The sequence below is a fragment of the Terrapene carolina genome, unplaced genomic scaffold, assembly GCF_002925995.2.
Source record: "Terrapene carolina triunguis isolate 2854851 unplaced genomic scaffold, T_m_triunguis-2.0 Scaffold58, whole genome shotgun sequence".
Lineage (NCBI taxonomy): Eukaryota > Metazoa > Chordata > Testudines > Emydidae > Terrapene > Terrapene triunguis.
The window spans coordinates 112,553,051-112,563,096 of NW_020664409.1; the positions used below are offsets into that span (position 1 = coordinate 112,553,051).

At 49.9% G+C, this 10,046-nt stretch overlaps 1 protein-coding gene across 1 annotated transcript in view; it reads right to left on the reverse strand.

Annotated features, from left to right (window-relative positions):
- Window positions 1-8,802, reverse strand: part of LOC112110232 (casein kinase II subunit alpha-like) — a 55,286-nt gene extending 46,484 nt beyond the window's left edge. Inside the window, exons 1-2 of the mRNA XM_026647141.2 lie at window positions 8,645-8,802; window positions 5,163-5,417 (exon numbers count right to left, since the gene is read on the reverse strand). The gene's annotated coding sequence lies outside the window, so the exon portion shown is untranslated. The remainder of the gene's footprint in view (window positions 1-5,162; window positions 5,418-8,644) is intronic.
- Window positions 8,803-10,046: the final 1,244 nt, after the last annotated feature.

Here is a 10,046-nt window from a genome sequence, read left to right on the forward strand (position 1 = left end):
GCAACACGGGAGTTTTAACTGGTAGCTTGAGTCAGGATTCCTACGGGCATTCCTAGCTCTGCCACCAACTCCAACTCTGACCTCGGGCACTTCAGTGACTCAGTTTCCTCATCTGTTAAATGGGGATAATGATAGTTACCCACCTCACAGAAATGTTTTAACAATTCACAAGTGAATGTTTGCAAAGGGGTTTGAGACCCTTGCATAGAAATTAATATAGATTATGATTTATAGTTATATTGCTGCAGAACCTAAAAGCTTCAATCAGGGAACAGGGGCCTATAGTGCTAGGCACTGTGCGCAGACATCACAATATTGCAGTACAATCCTCTTCAGGGGGCCTGCACAGAAAGTAAAATGACTTGTGCCCTTTATGGTCTACAAAGAAGAAACGAAAGTCAATTCTACATATCTTTTCCGCTTGTTATTTTTCATTGCAAATTCATGTCTCGTCTACCCTTTTCCCCTAGAATAGAGGTTCTCAAACTGTGGTCTGTTGATCACCAGTGGTCCACGAGCTCCATTCAGGTGGTTCGCGGATAGTTCCATCTAAGGTGCGTGCCTGGGTGGCTACACACAAGAGAATGAAGGGCCACCCACCTAATCAGTGGAGCTGCCCAGGCATGGCTCCACTAATTATGTGCCTGGACCCTGGAGAAGATGCACATGTAAGGTGAGGTGGTGGCCTTGGGGGCAACAGGGGGTAGGTAGGTGGGAGGGGGCAGCGGGATGAGAAGAGGGGGTGGGGGGAATTTGGGACGTGCAGGGCTACGGTGGCCAGAGAAAGAGGCGACTTTCCCCAGCTCCAGGGCTGTGGCTACTGGGGAGAAACGGCCCTCCTTCCCAGCTCAGGGGCTGCTGCGGCAGGGGAGAGAGGGCACATCCATTGCATTAGAAAGGTAAGACTACTGATATTAAAATAGGAGTTGTGTGCTTTTATTTGTAGAACAAAAAAAGTTTATTATTATTAAGGGTTTTTTTTATATAGTGCTTTTATCCAAAGCTTTTTATGATAGTTAGCTCATGGTACAAACAACATTTGGAAAGATCATTAAGTGCTCCGCCGAGACCCTCAGCAATTTTCAAATGGTCCGCGAAAAAAAAAGTTTGAGAACCACTGCCCTAGAAGACTGTGAAGGTCTAGGAAACTGATAAAATTACATCAGCAAGGCCATCCAGTTAAACCTGAATGGGGAAGTGATTTTTATTCAGTGCTGCCTCAAGCTCTGCCCCTTTGTCTATCTATGTCAACACCTATTAATAAACTCCTCTTTCAACACTTGGCTTCGTTAAAGATTCAACAGCCCCAAAAGTCCTCCAGAAGAACTGGGTATCCAGTTGAGTGGCCACCTTTAATTGAGATTTCAACCAAGGACACTCCACTTGCCACAATAAATATTAAAAATAAATAAGAACATAAGAACGGCCAGACTGGGTCAGACCTATGGTCCATATAGCCCAGTATCCTGTCTGCTGACAGTGGCCAATGCCAGGTGCCCCAGAGGGAATGAACAGAACAGGGAATCATCAAATGATCCATCCCCTGTCACCCATTCCTGGCAAACAGAGGCTGGGGACACCATTCCTTACCCATCCTGGCTAATAGCCATTGATGGACCTATCCCCCATGAGCTTATCTAGTTCTTTTTTTAACCCTATTATAGTCTTGGCCTTCACAACATCCTCTGACAAAGAGTTCCATAGGTTGACTGGGCGTTGTGTGAAGAAATACTTCCTTTTTTTTTCTTTTAAACCTGCTGCCTATTAATTTCATTTGGTGACTCCTAGTTCTTGTGTTATGAGAAGGAGTAAATAACACTTTCTTATTTACTTTCTCCACACCCGTCATGATTTTATAGAGCTCTAGCATATCCCTCCTTAGTCGTCTCTTTCCCAAGCTGAAAAGTCCCAGTCTTATTAATTTCTCCTCATATGGAAGCTGTTCCATACCCCTAATCATTTTTGTTGCCCTTTTCTGAACCTTTTCCAAGTCCAATATATCTTTTTTGAGATGGGCCAAACACATCTGCACACAGTATTCAAGATGTGGGGGTACCATGGATATATATAGAGGCAATATGATATTTTCTGTCTCCTTATCTATCCCTTTCCTAATGAGTCCCAACATTCTGTTAGCTTTTTTGACTGCCGCTGCACATTGAGCAGATGTTTTCAGAGAACTATCCACAATGACTCAAAGATCATAGAATCATAGACTATCAGGGTTGGAAGGGACCTCAGGAGGTCATCTAGTCCAAACCCCTGCTCAAAGCAGGACCAATCCCCAACTAAATCATCCCAGCCAGGGCTTTGTCAAGCTTGACCTTAAAAACTTCTAAGGAAGGAGATTCCACCACCTCCCTAGGGAACCCATTCCAGTGCTTCACCACCCTCCTAGGGAAAAAGTTTTTCCTAATATCCAACCTAAACCTCCTCCACTGCAACTTGAGTCCATTACTCCTTGTTCTGTCATCTGATATCACTGAGAACAGTCTAGATCCATCCTCTTTGGAACCCCCCTTCACGTAGTTGAAAGCAGCTGTCAAATCCCCCCTCATTCTTCTCTTCTGCAGACTAAATAATCCCAGTTCCCTCAGCCTCACCTCATAAATCATGTGCTCCAGCCCCCTAATCATTTTTGTTGCCCTCCGATGGACTCTTTCCAATTTTTCCACATCCTTCTTGTAGTGTGGGGCCCAAATCTGGACACAGTGCTCCAGATAAGGTCTCACCAATGCAGAATAGAGGGGAATGATCACGTCCCTCGATCTGCTGGCAACGCTCCTACTTATATAGCCCAAAATGCCGTTAGCCTTCTTGGCAACAAGAGCACACTGTTGACTCATATCCAGCTTCTCATCCACTGTAACCCCTAGGTCCTTTTCTGCAGAACTGCTGCCTAGCCACTCGGTCCCTAGTCTGTAGCAGTGCATGGGATTCTTCCGTCCTAAGTGCAGGAATCTGTACTTGTCCTTGTTGAACCTCATCAGATTTATTTTGGCCCAATCCTCTAATTTGTCTAGGTCCCTCTGTATCCTATCCCTAACCTCCAGCGTATCTACCCCTGCTCCCAGTTTAGTGTCATCTGCAAACTTGCTGAGGGTGCTGTTACCACTCAAGATCTCTTTCTTGAGTGGTAAGAGCTAATTTAGACCCCATCATTTTATATGTATAGTTGGGATTATGTTTTCCAATGTGCATTACTTTGCATTTATCAACACTGAATTTCGTCTGCCATTATGTTGCCCAATCACCCAGTTTTGTGAGATTCCTTTGTAGCTCTTCGCAGTCTGCCTGGGACTTAACTATCTTGAGTAGTTTTGTATCATGTGCAAATTTTGTCACCTCACTGTTTACCCTAAATGCAGGTATAATAATCAAATTGATATTTCATAGCCCCAGAATTCAGAATCTCCCACCTATTTCAAGTCCTGTTACAAACAGATTCAGAGATTCCAAGGCCAGAGTGATCAGACTAGATGATCACAATGACCTCCTGTATAACACAGGCCATAGAACTTCCCCCCCAAAATTCCTAGAGTAGATCTTTTAGAAAACCATCCAATCTTGATTTAAAAATGGTTAGTGACAGAGAATCCACCATGACTTTTGGTAAATTAGTCCAATGATTAATTACCCTGTCAAAAATGTGCACCTTATTTCCAGTCTGAATTTGTCGGGCTTCAACTTCCAGCCATTGGATGTTAGACCTTTCTCTGCTAGACTGAAGAGCCCATTATTAAATATTTGTTTCCCAGGTAGGTGCTCACAGACGGGAATCAAGCCATCCTTTAACCTTCTCTTTGTGAAGCTAAACAGATTGAGTGTGTTGAGTCTATCAGGACAAGGCAGGTTTTCTAATCTTTTAATCATTCTTGTGGCTCTTCTCTGACCCCCTCCAATTTATCATCCTCCTTCTTGATCTGTGGGCACCAGAACTGGCCCCAGGATCCCAGCAGCGCTCGCACCAGTGCCAAATACAGTGGTACAATAACCTCTCTGCTCCTACTCAAAATTCCCGGTTATGAATCATCTAGCGTAACTAGTCATAGGTGTCCTTCTTAAGTGAAAGCTTTGCAACTACGGCCCTGATTAAGTAGCAGCCGCTGCCATTCCGCAGCAAGAAGCCCAACTGGTTCCATGGGAACAGCCTTTTGATATGAGACTTAATTAATTATAAAAGTATCAGAGGGGTAGCCGTGTTAGTGTGAATCTGTAAAAAGTAACAGAGGGTCCTGTGGCACCTTTAAGACTAACAGAAATATTGGGAGCATAAGCTTTCGTGGGTAAGAACCTCACTTCTTCAGATGCAAGAGTATTGGGAGCATAAGCTTTCGTGGGTAAGAACCTCACTTCTTGCATCTAAAGAAGTGAGGTTCTTACCCACGAAAGCTTATGCTCCCAATACTTCTGTTAGTCTTAAAAGTGCCACAGGACCCTCTGTTACTAATTATAAAAGGGAAACCAAACTTGTGGCACAAGCCTGTGACACCAACAAGTGAAGACGAGAGAAGTTCAGCAGGATCTGCTCCCACACATACCCTCTCTCTATTTCCTCAGGAAAGCTAGACCTTCCTCTTTGGCTTCTTATCATCACCCATTCACTATGGTACACGGGCTGCATCTACACTGACCCACATCTCGTTTTCACTGAGGAGGCTGGGGACTGACTAAGTTTCCCAGCTACAGTGACAGAGGCACAAAGAGACTGAAACACATGTCCAAGGTCACAGCTCAAAGTGGGCCAGGACGAGGCAGCACAGTGACAACAGCATGTTGCTCATGGTGCACTCGCACTGCATATGTGAGCAGAAGAACAAGGTGGAGCTGCCCAAGCACTCCACTTCTAGGCTGCTCCCCTCACACCTGGAGAGAAGCAGCAATGTTAGGGAGAAGGAGGTGGGAGCAACTCAGGAACAGTGCATGAGCAAATCGTGTAGGGGTCCCAGGACAGGGATAGCAGGGGAACTGCAGGTAAGAAGAGAGATACATGGGCACACCTGAGGGAACATCCCAGGACTGGCAAAACACTTCCAGACGTATGACAACCTGTAACAGTATCAACTCTCCAGCCCAGGTCAGATAGGTCACAGTCTCAGACTGACTTTCCCTTTGAAAGGACCATTCTGGTAGAACATTCTCCAGGAACAGAAAGTTATTACCTTGAACCTTGGTTAATCTATAGCCCAAATGCTGCCCTGAGCTGTCCTGGGAGAGGCAGAGAAAGGCGTGAGCTGCATTCCAGACGGGTGGGGGGGCCAGCTGGGCCAGGCAGAGCTCACTGCAGCAATCAGCTCAGGAGGGAAGGAAAAGTGCTTCCACGTTGCAGCTATCAGTGGTTTCCATCCATCAGCACAGAGAAAAGTGATGGGCTGAGGGGCCTCCCGGAGCCAGGAGCTTACAGCATTGCCCTGTCCCTAAAAAAAAAAACAACAACAGACATGTCTATAGCACCCCTCCATCAGAAATCCAAAAGGGCGTGGCAAACATATACACAGGGATCAGAGCAGCACTGAAATGCAGCTACCTCTCCGGTGGGACACAGCAGTGGTTTAACAGCACACAGCAACACTGCCCAGCAATTTACAACAGATATTAAAGGAGAATTCCATAACCAGTTGAAATCAGAGGGAAATTTTAGGGAGGCAAAATTAAATTACTTAAATTGAATGTTGCAGATGATACTGAGGTGAATAAGCCAGTTTTTGAAGAAAGTACCATAGTACCTTTAATATCCCCAAATGGTCAAACCCTTGATTTTACATCTTATCCACAGACAGCACTTCCAGCAGCCCCCTAAATCCTCACTAGGCACTGGGGTCAATCCTGACTTAGCATAGAGCATCCTCTGCTGAATCACACAGCCCCTCCCTGCAGCACCACAATGGGGTATGAACGCTACTCCTGACTAAAGGAAAAAAGAGAACCCCTTTTGAGAGAACCCTCTCCATTACCAATGCCACTTCTGGCACCATCTAGATGTTTCTTGGAGATCTCCATTCCAAGCACTAATCAGGCCTGACTCTGCTTTGCTTGCAAGAGCAAATGAGGTGGAGTGGTTTCAAGCACATGCACAGAAAGCAGGTTTCACTGAAAACAAGTCTGCTTAAGATAAACATTAATACAGTCAGAGGGAAGGGGAAGCGACCAGTGATGTTACAGCTAAAAAGCCTGATGCTTCTTTAGATGTCCAAAGTCATACACCCATAAAATGCCTTGCACACTTACAGGACTAGAGAAATAATCCAGCAATAGACCATCTAATATAACACAATCCACAATAAACTAGAGAGGGAAAACTCTGAGCCCCAGAACAGAAATCCGCTGAGCTAGTACTCTTCCGCTACACTGGAATTAAGCTTCATTTATTCTGCCCATAGAATCACAGCAATGTCGGGCTGGAAAAGATCTTGAAAGGTCATTACATCCAGGCCCTGCACTGAGGCAGGGCCAAGTAAACCTAGACCATACCCCTGACAAGTGTTTGTCCAGCCTGCTCTTAAATGACAGGGATTCCTCAATTTCCCTTGGAAGCCTAGTCTGGAACTTAGCTGCCTTTATAGTTAGAAAGTTTTTCCTACTATCGAACCTAAATCTCCCTTGCTGCAGATTAAGCCCATTACTTCTTATCCTTCCTTCAGCGGTCATGGAGAACAACTGATCACCACCCTTTTTACAGCAACCCTTAACATATTTGAAGACTTATCAGGTCCCCCCTGAGTCTTCCTTTCTCAAGACTAAACATGCCCAGTTTTTTAACCTTTCCTCACAGGTGAGGTTTTCTAACCCTTTTATCATTGTTGTTGCTCTCCTCTGGACGCTCTCCAGTTTATTCACATCTGGTGCCCAGAACTGGATACAGTACTTCAGCTGAGGCCTTCACCAGTGCCGAGTAGAGCAGGACAATTACTTCCCACGTCTTACCTATGACACAGTAAGCCCCAGAAAGGTATTAGCCTTTTTTGCAACTGCATTACATTGACGACTCATATTCGTTTTGTGATCCAGCAGAACTGCCAGATGCTTTTCAGCAGTACTACTGCCTGGCCAGTTTATTCCCCATTTTGTAGTTGGGGATTTGCTTTTTCCTTCCTGCGTGCAGTACTCTGCACTTATCTTTGCTGAATTTCATCTTCCTGATTTCAGACCATTCTCCAATTTGTCAAGGTCATTTTGAATACTAATCTTGTCCTCCAAAGTGCTTGCGCCCCCTCCCAGCTTGGTGTCCTCCACAAATGTCCATGTCTACTTTTAAAGCACAGGGGGTGTCCAAACCTCACACATTCTCAAGCTGCACTAGCCACTCGCCAGAGGCCCAAGAGTCCAACAGGCCTGCAATAAAACAAAGGAGCCCATGGAGCCTAAAAGTCCAAGCACACGAGGCCTGGAACACTCGTAGCAAGATGGAGCACTGCATGCTGGGAGGGCTGCTGCTTGGGGCCTCACTTAGCACACAAGTGACGCTTTTGGATCCTGATTAAAATCACGGTTACCAAGCGGGCTTGCTTGGGACTGACGGCTGGGAATGAGGACGTATGACAGTAGGAGTCACGGGTAGGGCTGGGAAATGTGTCCTCCAAGAGAAACTAGGCCAGTCCTTTGAGATCATAGAATATCAGGGTTGGAAGGGACCTCAGGAGGTATCTAGTCCAACCCCCTGCTCAAAGCAGGACCAATCCCCAACTAAATCAGATCATGAAAGCCCCTTCCAGCAAGGCCAGAAAGGAGATCCCCCCACTATCCCAGCAGCACCAACAGAACATCGAAGTGGGTGGAGAGGATGTTCTCGAACACTGACCCCCTAGCACAACAGCAGCAGGAAGGAAGGGCACACGAGATCTTCCCTCTGGTGCTGGGGGGGTGTGGAGTGTGTCAGGGAACACAGGGAGAGGGGAATCTGCCCCAACGCTCTCTCACCTCTCCACTCTCATCAACTGCCTTCCCCACAACCACCAGGGAAATACAAAAGGGGGGAAATGCCCATTTCAAACCACCCCCTTCCCACACCAGCGCGAGGGGGAACACCCCCTCACACCAACCCCTGCCCGGAGGGTGGGAAGTGGGGGTATACAGAGGGGAGCTCCCCTCACGCTGCCTCTCTTCCTCACAGCACCAGTGGGTAGTACAGCATGGGGAAACTTTCCCCACACTAGACCAGCACCCCATAGCACCAGGGAGGAGGGGGGGGGGCAGGCTTCCCCACACACTGGTTCCCACCCCTATGGCCTTGGGGTGACGGGGAAACCTTCCCACACGCTGACTCCTCCCGCCACAGCACCGGGGGGGGGGACCCCTACCCCAGAGCACCGGGGGGGGCTCCCCTCACACTGCCCCCTCCCTCCACAGCACCGGGGGGGGGGCCCCCTGCCCCACAGCACCGGGGGGGGCTCCCCTCACACTGCCCCCTCCCGCCACAGCACTGGGGAGATGGGGGGAACCTCCCTCTATGCTGCCCCTCCCCCAATAGCATCACAGGCAGATCTGGGGGGAACCGCCCCTCCCCCCACAGCACCAAGGTCAGTTTTGGGGGAGACCCCCCCCAGCACCGAACCTCCCCCCCCAGCCCCGGGGGGGAACTCCCCCCCCTCTCTCCCCCCCCCGGGCGGGGCCCTGCCGAGCGCGGAGGCCGCAGCCGGCTCCTCACCTGGCCGGGCCGCGGGGGGGGGGCGGCGGGTCTCGGAGGCGGGGGGCTGCCGGACCCCGGCCCGCTGGGGGTGACAATATGGCGGCCGGCGCTCCCGGGCAGCAGCGCCGTTGGAGCCGGACGGGAGCGGCAGGGGCCGGGCCGGGCCGCCAGAGGGCGCCAGGGCCTCGCACGCGGTCACTTCCGCATCCCGCCGGCCCGCACCATCGAGTGCGGGAGAGAGACGGCGCCGGCCGGGGGCCGCCTGGTACGTCATGGGACCATAGAGTGTTGGGCCTGCTGCGTGCGGGGGGGCACCCCCCACCCCACCCCACCCCACCCCGGGGGTCCTACTGGGGTCAGGGGACTCAATGCCCCGCCGCCACCGGGTCCTGCTGGTGCTAGGCAGGCGCAGGGCATTGGGTCAACCCTGACTGAGGGGGCTGCCCCCTACTGAACCCCCTTCCCGCCACTGCTCCCTGGAGCAGAACAGCTCCCTAGTGCTGAGCTGTAGCATTGGGTCAACCCTGACTGAGGGGGCTGCCCCCTACCAACCCTCCCCCCCCACTCCCTGGAGCAGAACAGTTCCCTAATGCTGGGCTGGAGCATTGGGGTCAACCCTGACTGAGGGGGGTGCCCCCTACTGAACCCCCTTCCCACCACTGCTACCTAAAGCAGAACAGCTCCCTAATGCTGGGCTGTAGCATTGGGTCAACCCTGACTGAGGGGGCTCCCCCCTACTGAACCCCCTTCCTGCCACTGCTCCCTAAAGCGGAACAGCTCCCTAGTGCTGAGCTGGGGCATTGGGGTCAACCCTGACTGAGGGGGCTGCCCCCTACCAACCCTCCCCCCCCCACTCCCTGAAGCAGAACAGTTCCCTAATGCTGGGCTGGAGCATTGGGGTCAGCCCTGACTGAGGGGGGTGCCCCCTACCAACCCTCCCCCCCCCACTCCCTGGAGCAGAACAGTTCCTAGTGCTGGGCTGGGGTCAGATCAGCACTGACTCAAACAGAGCATGTTGCCTACTGCTCCCTGAAGTCTGAGGAAGTCACCTGCACAGCTCCCTGATGTCTTAGGAAGCTTCCCTCCAAGTAATAACCCAGTTTGAAGCTTCTTAGTTTTTGAGATGTTTATGAACGAAAGTGAAATTCCCTTGATATTTTTAAGGCAAATAAAAATGAATCCCAAATCCCATCTCTAGCTAATGCAGACTGAATTTCTCTGGGCAGCATCTATGAAGTGGGTATTGCAGTTACGGTTGAAATCGGGTCCCCACCTCCTCTGGGATCAGAGGTAAATTAAATAGCAGTGGTCCTAGATTTGCAACACTGACTACTAGCAGTAGCTGAATGCTGCCAGAATGGGCCTGGGGAGGAGAAGCCTGTAGCCTGTCATAGGGCCCTGGTGCCCTTCCCACCATGGA